We start from the raw sequence: 15,687 nt of genomic DNA, 5'->3' as shown, positions 1-15,687 counted from the left end.
TTCTCTTTCTTTCTTTCTCTTTCTTTCTTTCTTTTTCCTCTTTCTTTCTTTCTTTTTCCTCTTTCTTTCTTTTTCCTCTTTCTTTTTCACTGAAATTATGGCCATCACTCATAGTGCTCAAAGAAGGGGGGGGTGGGAGGGGCGGTGGAGAGAGAGAAAAGGATAGCTAAGTAAAGGTTAATCATTAGTCATTATGTCAGTATTAAACTTATCAGCTAGAATGCTCTCAGTATGCTGATGGTCCTTATGTGATTTCTTCTAAATAAAAAGTGTGATTCTGGTCAAAAGGTGAATCAGTCCCCCCCTGATCATCCTAAGTAATAATTTAATTTGGTTGATCATAATTAAGTGGAAATTGGATAGCCTTGACAGGGGTGATCTATTTCCAAATTTCCTATTTGGGATCCAGCTGTTTTTTTCACTGGTTTCTGAAACATCACATAGTTAATGATGGCAGAGACCTCTTCCTTCAGGCTCACAGCATGGAAGAGGTTTAAGAATGTGCATGTGTGGAGGAAAAGATGCATCATACTTCCTTTTGTTGTAATTTCTTGATTTAAACTCTTCCAAGTACTGTTAGAACAGTGATACTGGTTTGGATGAAAGGTCCATCTGGTTCACTGTCCTTCTCAACCATGGCCAATAAATGTTACTTGGGAAATAGAACAATGCAAAGCAAACATGTATTTCTGTTTTATAGCACATCAATTCAAGCTGAGGCAAAATATAGCAGCTTTATTGTTAAGATAAAGAATACTCAGTAGGCACTGAAATACTGCTCACCAACATACAACAGTATTATTCTTAATGATTTTGAATACCAATTTTTTTTTTTTTAGATTAAGCATTATTTTCTATTTCCTTATGGATTTTATACACTTATTGGAAATTCTTAAGGGTGGATGTAAAAAGGCAAAAGATATTTCACCTTTGTTGGATATCACAGCTGTCAGGCCCAGAAGTTCAAGCAGAGACATGAGATTGTTCTGGAGCAAGAAACATGTTTCAGAAAAGATCTTTGAGCAGCCATTCTGCTGTATTCAGGGTTGAATTTAGACATCACTCAGGTTTTGGCCACAGGGCTTACACTGATGGCCACCAGTAGAATGGCAGGGAAAAGTACATTAGGCCAGGTTTGTAATTGAACAGATTACAGAATCAGGAGGAATCTCATCATCATTACATAGTTCTAACTCTTACATATTATGTACTTTATTGATTTCAGGTACATGTCATCTACTTCAACAATTTCTGATTGTTTTAGGGAACGAACGACTCAAGACAGTGTTCTAACTCTTGTGTCTTTGGAGAGGCTAAAAAAGTAATAACGTTTTTACAGCTAATGCTCATATGGCATTCATGTAAATTAGAAATTAATTATTTGTTAGTGTCTTTTAAAATGATGCACTACAATAATGGATGAGACCATTTCTTCGAATATTTTAAGAGACTGAGTCAATTTAAGAGAGGTTGTAAATAACCAGGAGACATGTCCTTTTAAAGTCTGCTTTTATTACCACCCCTTTTTCTATTTGTCTTTTCAGAGAACATGAGATTCTGTTCAACATATTGTGTTAATTAGATGTAGAGTTTTGTGGAAATGCATTTTGGTTTAAGTAGGCTTTTTGTAACAGATTATACATCCAATAAGAAATTACTCATTGTGTGATAGTGTAACTTTAGTAGTGGATCAAAGAGATGAAAACAGTTAAACTCTGAAAGGGTTGGCTGGTCTGTCACTTACTCCTTGTAGAGAGAGACTATGTTAGTGTGTAAATGCTGCTTTGTGTTCATGGCATCGTTGTTTGTCACTGAGATCCGATGTTGTTAACCCAGTGTTTGTGTATGTGCAGTTTACATCAACCAAGCTGTTATGGTACACAATTTAACCAAAAAAAGTCAATCATGATGAACATCACCTTTATTTCATCAATGTTGCCATGAGAAGAAAACATATTTATAGACAATAGATAGACTTTACTGTTTTTTCCTTTCTCTGCATGATTGTATTGGAGGGAAAAAGTTTTTGACACAGCATTGTAAGAAATAATGAATTGAAATACAGATAGTACATGTAATTCCCATTCCTTCCACCACGTTCCAGTTCTGTTTTAATAATAATAATAATTAAACCATGTGCCAACTGTGAGAGAATGAGATGCTCAGTGAAGGCATCCATGAAAGCTATGGGTTTATTACATTTCACTAATTTCTTTAGGAGTTAGTCAAGTGATCAAGCATGACTTAATGAGGTAGGAAGCTGCCACATTGTACAACGATCCCATCCAATAATTTTTTTTTTTTTTAATCAACAGATAAACCCATCTGAACGTGCCAACCTTTTACAGCTGAAAATGAATTTACAGGGGCAAGTCATACAAGGCTGAATTAGATACAGTTACACTTAATGTTCAGTCTTAAAAATATATCAAAGTATTTTGTATGTGTATTGGACATCACGCAACAAAGTTTGTTCCTGAAGAACAGGTCTCAGTGATAAAATACATATTCTGTATAGTTACATAAATATCAAAGGTGTGCTCATCATTTTAAAACAATAAACATATGGAAACAACTTCTGTAAAACTAGAAGACATGATTAATTACTTTGTTCATTAGTTCATTCAGACCTGATAAGATTTTCGGTTTTCTTCAGCACAGTTAGAGCTAGTTAGGTCTTCATGTTGTACTTCACGTAGTAGGAGCCCAGTTTTCTCTATTACACCGACGCAGGTAAGTAGTTGCACTGACTGCTGGCATAAGCAAGTGTGGCAGCTGGGATACTTTGTGACTAGTTAAAGGACAACTTTCACACGAGATAAGAAGTGGCTTCATTTCTGGCAGAAGTCCTGCTTGCCACAGCCACGTGGCAGTGTTACATCAGAAGAGTGTCACGTCCCTCCGGACCAGGCAGTGCTCCCTTCCTTTGTTCATGTCAGCTGCTGCTTTGCTGCCATCAGTCACACCTGCATGATCTCCCATGAATACCTGGCTCCTGCAGCCGTGTCTGCTTGCCAGTGTGGTCCTTGCACACAGGTCACACTGACTGAAATCTCATTGTGTGATCATCTACTATGTATTAATAGAAAGCTTGTCAGCATGTCTGAAGGTGATAAAGACAATGATAAAGCAAATGGCAATCGTCTCACACATCCCAAGAACAGGAGCGCAAGAATAAGGTGGCCTAAGTGCAGACTGCTGTGCAGGTCTGGAGAATGGTTACAGTGGTGCACAGCCCGGGCTATTAAAGTGATTATGGGCTTTTTTTGAGAGGTGCAAAGGGTATGTGGCAAACACTCACAAATGTGAATGTAATGGCTGGAAATGTGGTCTGTGTTAAGAACAAATCTTAATAAACAAGCATCAGTGCTTTTTGTCCATGACCATTATTCCAGAAACAGGTAAGGGCTGTATTTTTGATAAGATAGAGTGTATGCAAAATGTCCTGGACTTGCTGGCCTTGGAGTACTTCTGAGTAAATAAGAAGGCACAGTTTCAGCTGCCAGCCCATCATACACCATTTTCAGATATCAGGGGCTATGGCTCTGTCAAAATGCTGGCCACCATGGGCTAAGGACATCCTTCTCCTAGGGGTCATTGCTGTATTTCTTTATCTGCTGTGTGATGAGGAAACAGGCAGAATTTTTAAGGCACATGGGTGGTGTGAGAGTGAGTGAGTGGCCATGGCACCTACCATGTCTTCTTTTGTATGACACGTCATGTAAGTACATTTTGTCTGACTCACATCAGAGGGTTTTCACTGCTGCTTCTTCAGAGGAGGTCAAGGTAAGGAAAACAGACAGCAGCAGAATATCATTCTCTCTGTAGTTCTGTGAATTTTATTCCTATTTTATTTCTCATGTTCTTCCCTCTACACTTAAAAACAAAGGCTTGCCCAGTTTGCTTTCATATGCCTACAACAGTTGGGTGGGAGTGTTGATCTGCTGGAGGATAGGAAGGCTCTGCAGAGGGATCTGGACCAGCTGGATCCATGGGCTGAGGCCAGCTGTATGAGGTTTAACAAGGCCAAGTGCCGGGTCACAACAACCCCAGGCAGCACTACAGGCTCGGGAAGAGTGGCTGGAAAGCTGCCTGGAGGAAAAGGACCTGGGGGGTGTTGATTGAAAGCAGCTGAACATGAGCCAGCAGTGTGCTCAGGTGGCCAAGAAGGCCAACAGCATCCTGGCTTGTATCAGGAACACTGTGGCCAGCAGGACCAGGGCAGTGATCATGCCACTGTACTCATCATTGGTGAGGCTGCACCTCAGTTTTGGGCCCCTCACTACAGGAAAGACGTTGAGGTCCTGGAGAGAGTTCAGAGAAGGGCAATGACCTTATCACTGTCTACAACTACCTGAAAGGTTGGTCTCTTCACAAAAAACAAGCAATAGAACAAGAGGAAATGGCCTCAAGTTGCACCAAGGGAAGTTTAGATTGGATATTAGGAAAAGTTTCTTCACAAAAATGGGTTATTAAGCATTGGAACAGGCTGCCCAAGGAAGTGGTGGAGTCACCATCCCTGGAGATGCTTAGAAGACACGTAGATGTGGTCCTTAGGGACATGGTTTAGTGGTGGATGTGGTAGCATTAGGTTAATGGTTGGGCGTGATGGTTTTAAAGGTCTTCTCCAACCTAAACTTGCCTATGATTCTCTGATAAATGGTGGAGGTTCTTGGTAAATAATGGCTGTGGGAAAGAGACAGAATCCAGTCCCCTCTTCTATGCCCTTCCAATCTCACTGCCTGACATGCTCCTTTTAGCGTTTTTCTCACCTGAAAACCCCTCTCCTGAAACCTTATGGCTTCTTCTGACTGGTTCCTCCAACTTGTATCTTATTTCCTGCCTTTCTCCCAACCCTGTGTGCCTCCTATTTTGATACTGCTTTACAGTGTAATTCTGTTTTGCCTAAATGTCCGATGTTTGATGGATCTCTAATGCAGAATAATTTCACTGAGGTTGGTGAGGTAATACTGATACAAATGTCATTATCTTGAAAATAAAGTTAGGCCCTTGCTCTTTTAATTTACTAAACCTTCCTTTCCATAAATAATATGTTGATATTAAGGACCGCTGTTTAGAATTTAATAGTTTCTTTTAACAGACTCCAAGCCTACAAACTTTTCTAAGTAAACCAGACTCTGGAAATTAAATTACTGAGCTGCTAGATCAGCCACAGAAGAATATTTCTCTGCTGAATATATGGGCAGCTTAAGATCCTGACCTAAACCAGATTTCTAAAGTTAGATGACATGGAATGAATCAAATTGATAATCCCTTTCAGAGACTGGCCAAGCTCTATGCTAGAAGTATCTATGCGGGGTTTTTTTATCCTATTGAAAGTCTGCTCCAAATTTTGATACTCCAATGGTTAGTATCCTTTTAGTTTACTGCTTGATTTTGCGTTCTGCTTCTGCCTGCTCTAACCTTTGCTCCAGGATTGTTTCTTAACCTAAACAGCTACTGGACTTTGCAGTGCTTGCTCTCTTTTGTATTTATAGACATATATTACTTCTACAGGGACATGTAAATTCCTGTTCCATTTTCTGTCTCTATCTTTGCCACGTCAAACCAGCCAAGTTCTGTCAGTCATTTTTTAATAGATAGCCTTTAGAGCCTTTACCTCATCTTGGTGACCTTTCTTTTCTCCTCTCCTAATTTGAAAGAATTTTTCTTGAACATGAGTGATTTGTGTTCTGTGCATATGAGATCTTACTACTACCTTAAAACATTCTCCTTAATCCAGTGCTCCTAAGATCAGGGTTGTGTTTTCTTGGCAGTATTCCACCAGAAGCTGAGTGTGCTTGTACAGACTTGCCTGACTGGCTTGACTATTGCCAGTAGTGTAGCCACAGGCACACGGTGCTCATTAAAAGCTTAAAAAACTAACTCAAAATCCTGGGGAACTATTTAAGAACTGTCTCACATTGCACTGCCTGCTGCCACAGTTACCAAGGTTGCATTACGTCAGCTGGCTGTGAACTGGAGAGCACAGGTACAAATGTCTGAAGTTATCCTTGTTACAGATCTCAGTGATAGTTCTTAACTCTCATCCATCATCTTGTCTTTCACTAAATCATTAGTGATTTAGCGTGTGTTTTCTTTTTCCCATCAACCAGATTCCAGGGGCATAAAGCCTGTTTTGGATGGGGGGAAACTGTACATGCAGACCTTAACATTACACATTCTTCTTACAAAAATTAAGATAGTGATAGTGTGGACAGTACTTCTTGATTCACCTTCATTTTGAAAATCTCTTCCCTAGGCAGGATTTTATCTATTTCTTGCCCCTCCTTCTCGCTCTCTCCAATTTTGATCTCCTTGGTTTAGCAGAGGCAAGCAGATGCAGAAATAAAATAATCAGCCACAGCCTACTGCATGTTTTCTGGCTGTTGAAACACCTGTTAGGTTCTACCTTATGTTCCTTTCCTCATTTCTGAGGTCATCACATCTTTTTGAGCACACGTTGCCAATTTTGTAGGAGCAGTTTCATCCTTTTAAACACAGAGAGTCACTGGTGGAATTTGCTCAGAGCTGGCTGAACCCTGTGAGCATGTGATCAACTGTAGGGCATAGTTTTATGATACAATCAACTGAGTCTTACTGCCAGCTATGTGTTCTCCTATTGCCAGCATTTGTTTGACCTCAGAGTGAGCCTGTTCAGAAAATTTACAATAGGAGGGGAAAAAAAAAAGAATTGTTTTCCACGAGTTTAGCTCCCTGAACTGTCCTAACATGGAGCCCAGTAGATAACACAGCACATGTGGTGGATGGAAGAGAGCAACACAAGTGGAGGTACAGAGTGAAACTGTTCCTCCCAGCAGCAGCAGGCAGTTAGCGTAGCCCAAACCGTACTGAAGAAACACACCTGAAGTTTCGTAATCCCTGTGTGGACAGATCACAAGGTAAGTGTTCCTCATTTGAAAATGTTTTCCTGTCTTGCCGAGAAACTCTCCATAGGATTACCGATTGCTTGAATTAATCTGCAGAATGTCCGTTTGATCACAAGATGTGAGCAATTCTGACCTTTATTAGAGAGACTAGACTCCAGTAACAACGCAACATCCACACAACAGAAATCTCACTTCGTTATGAAAAAGAATATTCTTGCTCAATCTTCATGCTTAAAAGATTTTTCAGTAAGCATGCATGCATTTTGTTTTCTATTTAGTTCACTGGCATGAATACAGAGAAGATAAAAATGTGATTCAATGAAAGCATTAATAAGAACATGTAATGTGTTTTCAGTTAAGTAGAGGTGGATGACTAGTGAATAATTGAGCATGTCAGTAAAATTCAAAGCCCTATGGCATAATCTGAAACTCTTCAAGTTACAGGAAAAAGCTAACAAAATTGGAAAAAAAAAAACAAAAAACAAAACACGTTTTTATTCTGTTTAGTCAGCTTTTTGATGTAAAATCAACCCCTATCATTCTCTGGGGAAAAAAAAAAAATATTTTTTTGCTATTCTAGAATACAAAATATGGATTACTGGTGCACAAAGAGTATTACAGATGCAGTTTATGTTGAAGAAGCTGTATTAGTTTTCCCTTAAAAAAATAACTCCTATGCAATAAGCATTTAGAAGGAGCAACAACAACCTGTAGAGTATGTAGCTGATGCTTAAAAATATTAATTTACTACTGGTACATTCCTGTGCTCCAGAGTACACCTCTCACCTTTAAAGCTGTCTCACTCAAAGATCGCTTGCACTGAGGAGAATCACTGTTTTGCCTCAAGCAAGGAACATAAGTGTTGCAAAACTGACTCCTCCTCTAATGGAGAGAGCATGTACAAGTACACAGAGTTTTATTTCTCTTAGAGCTGCCAGGCTGAATACTTCGCAGTCAGAGCTGTAAACCCAACAGGCTTCTTCTTTGTTTATCCTTCTACTTTTGAGTCTTTTTTTCCCCTCTGTCTTTTCTGGATTCTTTTTTGAATGTATGTGAAACTCTTTCAAAGGCTGGATTTTCCTGTCCTTGTTCAGAAAGCATTCATGAATTGACATGGGTCAACATACTTTTCGTTACCAGGCAAAAGTAAGTACCGCAGCTAAACCTGTTCCTACTGTATGTTTACCTGACTATAAAGGGTTCTGTGTTGCTTTATAAAGGACAGAGTAGACTGTAGTTCTATTAGCAGAAATTAAAAATTTATTTTTTAAAAAAAAGGTAAAGTCAGTTGAACTTAGTATAGTATGCTAAATATGGTATGGCTCACATTCTGAAAAAATATATATATATTTACTTGTTAGTGATATCTCTTTTAAAATACTGAAATAAGCCAGAGACAGAGATGCTACTCCTTTCATATGTTTTTTTTTAAATGGCATTCAGGTTTGTGTTTATTTTTTTAAAGCATTTTTAATGCACTTGGTAGTACTGATCTCATATTACCCCTTTATATCATTTATATTCACTAAGTGCTTATGTCATTCACTAATGAAAATATACTGGTTGAGGAAATAAACCTCCTGGAGCTTGCATAACTGCTGTCATATCTTCCACTACCTAATGTTCCCTAGCTATTATTTTCTTCTTCCTATGTTACCCTCTCCTATGCTTGCGTATACATTCACTAGTTATCAGATCCTGTTGTGTGTTATGATCTTCAGAATTTTTTGGTATTGGTATAGACTGGCAGTCGACGACTGAAGGGAAACAGAGATCCTAGAGAGAAGGGAAAGAAGATAAAAGCCAGTAACTGAACTGGCAAGGAGTAAAGAAAATGGTGTGATACAATCCTGGGAGCATCTTTTTAGCCAATTTTCCCTGCATTCTGTTAAAACATTGTACCCTCATCTTCTGTAATATTTTCACTATTCCAACAGCAGCTGGGAATTCATTAGTAGTCTGGAAAGGGAAGGGGAAATGAATACACAGTTTACCTTGCTATGAGTTTCCTCTAGAGAGCGCAGCAGCCTGCAAGACTGTGGTTTCAGTGTCCATATTATCAGCATAAGCTTTCTGCTGCAGAAATGCTATACTGCAGCTATCAATCTTTTATTCTTTTGAGACCTGGCTTGCTGTTATTGAGCTGAACCAGGCACTCCCTTCCCCAGGGCAGGCAAATGGATTGCCCAGGCAGTGAACAAGTTTAAGCAACAAGTAGTGCTTCAATGTCTGTGCAATGAATTCAGCCGTTTCCCAAATGCACTTCTCATGGCACCAAGTATCTATACATAGTCTGTGGCATAAGTGCATATTGGTCTTCTGTGGTGAAGTACAGCCTAGCTAAAGTCTGGCACAAGGATTAACATCTGCCCTTATTTGGCATGGAGCTTGCAGATCTTGAAGAAAGACAAAATCTGAAGACAAGCTGTCAGTATAAAGGCAACAAGGAACAAAATCTGATAAGTAATCCTAACATGTTTTGTGTTGTTAAAATTGAACTGGAAATATTCCAGAGTAAATTTTCCTGTGAAAGATGTGCTTTCACAGGGCAACGTTTTCCAGTGAACTGAGCTCAGAAGGATTGTTCAGGTTTCTGAATTTTTGTCTTTCTTTTTGAGAAGGGCTATATATGGTTTTAAGCTATTCCCATTGGATTGTCATCTTATAATGTTGCCCAGCTAAAGATCCTTTCTAAATGTGTCAAGTTTTTGTGGCTCCAGCAGAATTAACACCTGTAGTAAATGAAGCTGTGCTATCAGAAACAGGATACTTGGGAACAAAGGTGGCTTTTGAAAGCTCTGGCTTTCATTTAGAGATGGTGGATGTTTGGCTTCTACATATTCTTTACTGCAGTGAAGCAAATGAAGCTCAGCCACTTCCTTTAGCTGCATCAGGATTTCAGACCAAACTTCTACTCTCCCAGGCTTGTATTCTTCATCAAAATTAGACACAGGTTAACTACAGAATCATAAAACAAGGGGAATACTTTATTCCTTCTGCCTCTTGGTTTTGCCCTATTTGAAGTTAATATTCTGGTACTTCCAGACACTCAAACTTAGGAACTTTAATGTGTTTTCTATATATTTATTTACCTGCATATACATACCTACATATCAATACACTTTTTTACCCTTCAGGTAGGATTTTGATTAGATTTTCTCCCAAACTCTTGCTATGCAATACCCTTCTTTCAAATATCTACTCCACCATGAAAACCTTAGTTTTCTGTGGCTTCAGCTTCAGTGGCACTTTCGGTTCCCATTTATTCCTTCAGTACAGCTGCCTTTCAGAGAGGCTGTGGGACTTCACAAGGTAGCAGCAAAGAGCAGCTTAACATGTACCACAAGTTATTTGTTGGGCTCATAAATTGAACTAATCTGTTGCACTAATAACTTCACTTACAAAGACTTTCTCATTGACCACTTCCTGACTAGCGCCCTACACTTTTGGGCAGATGCCTTCACTCTCTGGTTTGGGCTCCGTTCTTACTTAGGTCTGATGTCTGTCGCCTTTCTCCTCAGCCTAGCTCTGAGTTAGAAATCTCCTGTCACATGAATCTGTACTTATTTCTGCTGCATGGGCAAGCTAGGCTACACTTAGTTCATTTGAGTCTGAGCTTAACCCTTTTTTAAAGAACCAGCTCATATTATTTTAATATCTTTTATTGGTTGGTGGGGTGTAGCTGTGCCTATTCTGCAATCTTCATCCCACCCCAGGTTCTCGCTTTGGAGCAATTTAATGAAACTGTGTGAAGCCAAGGATTCAGATTTTTCCATGAGCTAAATGAGGTTTCTCATTTTCTTGTCCTTCCTCCTTCCCATCTTTGTTGTGTGACCTTACTGCAGAGGTCATGACCTCACTCTGAGAGAACAGTATGTCACAGTTCTGGTAGATACCAGTCGGTAATTGTTGTGTATAACAGAACACTTGTCAAAACTTACTTACTAAGAAACTTTCATATCCAGTGGACTTCTTTTATAGTCACTTTTTAGCCCTAAAACTTTATCATCACTTCCAGTAGAGCCATAAGTAATTCTAATTGGACTTTTATATAACTGATTTTTCTGTTCATTAACAATACTGAAAACTACTTTTGAAGAAACTGAAATTATCTGGTTTTCTTAATTGTGTTTTGGCAAATTGAAAAGACAAAATTTCAGGGTGAACAAAGTATTCAGCTAATGCTGTCTAAACAAAACCATTACATGTTAAAGCTTTTTTTTTAGAAATAAAGTGAATTTTGAAACTGTCAAAGTATATAAAAGATTTCTCCATAAAAAACTATGATGACTGATTTCAGTGTTTCACAATATTGTTTAGGGGTTTTTTTTCTCTTCTGAAAGACTTGATCAGAACTGATAGAGCCTATTTAAATGTTTCAGCTCACTTTAGCTTCTGTGTCTAGATAAAAGTTCTAACAAAAAATTTTTCGCAGTGTAAATTAAATCCCTGCTTGTCCTTTTCTAAGATTTACTGTCAATTTTGGTATGGTCTGGACTAGTATAAACTTTATTCTGAGGATCTTGTGACTACGTTTCTAATCATTGCTTGTCTGAGAAAGGAATGCCTTCTAATCATGCAAGTACAAGGACTTAATGAGACTTGCAGCTGTGGCCTCCACCATCAAAATCTTTTTCCCACTTTTTCAAGTGTGAATATTGATAAACACCAGAATGATCTAGTCATCTCATCTTACTCAGGACATCACACCCTACTTATTTTTGGTTTAGGAATTACAAACTGTTCCTGTCCTTTAGAGCTGAGTCAAATTTCATGGCAATTTTCTATAGCTGATCAATGGAAGTTTTGTTAAGGAATGACAATTCCATTTATAGTGTATAGCAATTAACTTCATATTCACAGAAGCAGCCTATGGTTGGTAGAATTTTGCACTGTTGTTTTCTGTATGTGCTCTATTCTTTTGGAATTTTCTCGTGAAGCAAAAAAGGGTTTGTATTTTGAGTTACAGGATAGCCAGTGCCCTTACAAAGATTTTTGTTGAGTCTCTATTTCAAAATAAACTGTGTAGGATATTTAAGTTGAAGATTCAGAAGAATTTGGATCAAAATTCTTAAAATGAGAAATTAGGAGACACCGAACTAGTAGGAAATTTGTATCAGTTTCTGACTACGTGACTGAGGTGTCTAGCTGTTAGTACAATGATTCATCTGAAAGATGGATCTGGTGGTTAAATCTGGGAAAGCATGTGATAAGATTACTTTTACTTAAAAATAGATGTCCCTGTTTCCACCAAATTCAAACATTCAGCTCAAACTGTATTGTAAGGGCATTTCTTAAGATACACATTTAAGTGAATAGAAAAGAGGGAGAAGAAAGAGAAGTTGAGAGAGAGAACAATCAATTGTGTCTCTGTAGTATTCACAAACACAGCTCACTGCCATGGAACAGTTCAACTTGAGATCTGTGGTAGTCCAAACTTAGGAAATCCTCTTCAGGACTGCAGGTTTATTTTTGCAGACTGCTTTATTATGCGTATTTTTCCATATTTCACTGGAAATTGTAAAATTGGCAGGTTAAAAAAACAAAATTGCAAAGATACAAACAAGTGTAAATCTCAAAGCACTTACTCGTTTCCTTGGTCCAGGCTTCTTATGCTATGGGTGTTGGGAGGGAGGGAGTAGTCCAGAAGTAGTTGCAACGCGTGGGCACTTCAGAACAGTATTTAGAAGCCTCTTGGAATACGTACACTCACCTGTCCACATGTTGTACCTGTGGAGAATGTGTGAGGTGCCCTCGAGGTGCTCTGGTGCTGTTGGATGAACTCTGCAGCACACTCTGTGGGGAAGCTTGAACCTGAACTACCCCTTAACACCGGAAACTTTATTCCCTTCCCTTCCCTTCCCTTCCCTTCCCTTCCCTTCCCTTCCCTTCCCTTCCCTTCCCTTCCCTTCCCTTCCCTTCCCTTCCCTTCCCTTCCCTTCCCTTCCCTTCCCTTCCCTTCCCTTCCCTTCCCTTCCCTTCCCTTCCCTTCCCTTCCCTTCCCTTCCCTTCCCTTCCCTTCCCTTCCCTTCCCTTCCCTTCCTTTCCCTTCCTTTCCCTTCCCTTCCCTTCCCTGTGCAGTTGTGCCTCTGCCTGGTGGCCTTTCCTGTTCCACATATACCCCCATACCTTACAGCACCATATGACCAACAAAGCAGAGGAGTCTGGTTAGACTCCTTTTAGGGTGGACTGACATAATGCACCAAAAAGGAGCTAGGAGATTATTTTATGTTTCTAAGAGACCACTAGGTTTTGGTTTTTTTGTCATATTGAAGAGCCAAGGGCACTCTGCTTTATTTGTTGTTGTTTTCTTGTCCTGCCTCATTCTAAGCAGCTGAATTAAAAATGCCAAAGAACGAACCTTTAGAATAAATGCTAAAAATACATTTTTCTGAAAGATCTGTATTGTCGAGGATTGCACTTAGGTGAGTCCAATCACCTTTATATATAGATTGAATTATCATTATGATCCCTCTGGCTTTACAGTTGATGATTTCTGAAAATATGTCATTCAGCATATTTATTATGCCTGATATAATGTTTTTCTCTTCTTGAGGAATTTTCTGATCTCATGATCAACCCCCTGACAACCTGAAGTAATCAGACCTTTTTAGCATGGCAGATGTCTTAGCACATTCATTCTTCCCTCAGGATGAAATAATTCCATATTAATAGGACCTTTAAATTGTCCTATTTCCACTTCTATTGAACATGTCATACATAACATTCCCTGTGAGTAAGCATATACTGGTTCATAAGATCAGTCAATAAACTTGACACTCAAAACTTCTGAAAATTTTCAGACCTCTAACTGGAGCAAGAACAATTAGGAGCAATCTTGATACAAAAGTGAAGCTTTTATAGTTAAGTACAGAATAATGTGTTTGATGAACAGCACGTTTTGAATACTTCCGTGTGGTGTGACCCTTCTTCCTTGGAGGAAACAAGGAATGGCTTTTGGAAAAGCAAAAATGACTTGTAGCCAAGTCTACATCTGCTCACAGCCCGATCCAAAAATTGTTCAAGGAAGTAAATCCAAAGAGAGTAGGCTTTTCCTTTAAAAGTTTTATTTTATTTAATCATGATGCAATGGGAAAATAAAGAACCATGCACTTCAGTTGTGATAGGGCAAAATCATCTGCTAGGATGATAAGGAAGGTAAGTGGGTCATGATTGTGTGAATACAGAATAAAAATAGCGAAAATATCTGAAAATACAAAACCTAAAAGATACACACTTTAAGAGTAAATATTAGTCCTAAAAGCATTAATAGAGACCTTAACTATTAAGACAGAAGTTTTAACTAAACTACTAGGTTTAACTAAACTACTAAATTACCAGGTTCAATGATGACATCTGGCCACGTGAAAGTAGGATCCTCGTGTGGCCCCTTTGTTTAAAGTATAATATAAAATGTCTTTGTCTGTCTAAGGTAATTGTTTATGTTCATATGATTTTGTCTTCATATAAGGAAAATAAAAAATAGTTTGTTGGCTGTTTGGCATTCAAGATATTTCTTCACATCTTGTCTCCAAAAGAAACTCAACCTCATGTGTGTTGTATCATCACTATACACTAATCATCATATATCTGCTTAGACTGAGTAGTGCCGAATTAACCCAAACTGCCTGTAATAATTACTAATATGTATGTTAAAAAACTAATACGCAAATCCCCTCTAATTATTATTGTATACTGTTTCCTATATTCTTTTATGTCAAATACCTCACTTCATTCCTTGAGTGGTAGCAACATAGATCTCTATTGTGATTCAGAAAGATGAATAGGGGCTGAAGAAAGGCTAATGGGGAAATGTCATTAGAGTCAGTTAAAGAACTTTGATACAATACAGTGCAGGCCCCATTCCCCCAACTTCTACTGGAAAACCCGCCCCTCTCAAGTGATGACCATTGTTCCCAGAAACCCTTCTCCCTTTTCCAGCCATATGACGCACTTCACTTAGAAGTGTATCAGATCCCTCAAACCCAGTATGTCTGCCACTGGTCCATTAGAGTCACCATTTTGTCGTGGTCATGGCCATACTCCATGTGATCTCAGAATCCCCTGTAATTGCTGACAGCTGAAACTCTGCCATTTTCTTTACCTCAAAAGTATGTCAGAGGCCCTCATATATACATTTACACACACACGCATGTGTATTTGTGTGCATTTATAAGTACACATGTGAGAATGTAAAAAGTATATAAATGTATGTTTATACAGTTACACTTCTTTATAAATGTACAAGGACTATATTTATAAAGTGTGTGTATAAAAACATTTAATAGAAATAATGAAATTAAGTCAAAATTGAATATAAATATAAAGAAGATTGAATAAAAGGAAGGTACAGTTGAAGGGTATGGGAGTTTGTCAGAGAGAGTCAGGAGCCATGAAAAAGTTTGAATATGCGTTGGACAAAGGGCTAAGCCTGTGAAGCTAACCAGGAGGCTGCCATTCATCCCCAGCCCATCCAAAACCAGACCATACCTGTCAATCTAACCAAGAGTCCCTAGCCAGATCATCATACAGTATTATTGGGCAGTCCTTTGACTTTGCCCTGTGCTAGAAAATTTAGGTAGCATTGCTTACTCAAGCAGAAAGCCAGAACAAAAAAACAACTTCACAGGACCACGTGTGTAGGGACACCTGTGCCTCAAAGGGTTTTCCTAAAAAGACCATGTGCATTGGGAAGAAGATGGCCGGGCTTAGGTTTTGGAAACAAAAGTTTGTTGGAGAGAGTGGGAGGCAACATTTGACTACATCTCATTGTGCTGACAGCTACTTGTAATGTTAT

At 38.7% G+C, this 15,687-nt stretch overlaps 1 protein-coding gene across 15 annotated transcripts in view; it reads left to right on the top strand.

Moving 5' to 3' along the window:
- The window catches only part of PRLR (prolactin receptor), a 151,211-nt gene that overhangs the window by 51,244 nt on the left and 84,280 nt on the right, over positions 1 to 15,687 (top strand). For 2 of the 15 annotated variants that reach the window (XR_010468779.1, XM_065045126.1), the window contains exon 1: positions 6,148 to 6,902. The exons of 12 other annotated variants lie outside the window; for them this stretch is intronic. The gene's annotated coding sequence lies outside the window, so the exon portion shown is untranslated. One more of the 15 variants, XM_021292282.2, reaches the window with a different exon arrangement.

The sequence above is a fragment of the Columba livia genome, chromosome Z (genome assembly GCF_036013475.1).
Source record: "Columba livia isolate bColLiv1 breed racing homer chromosome Z, bColLiv1.pat.W.v2, whole genome shotgun sequence".
NCBI classification, from domain to species: Eukaryota; Metazoa; Chordata; class Aves; order Columbiformes; family Columbidae; genus Columba; species Columba livia.
Note: the sequence above shows the minus strand (reverse complement) of the source record. Positions and strands in the feature narration are given on the sequence as shown.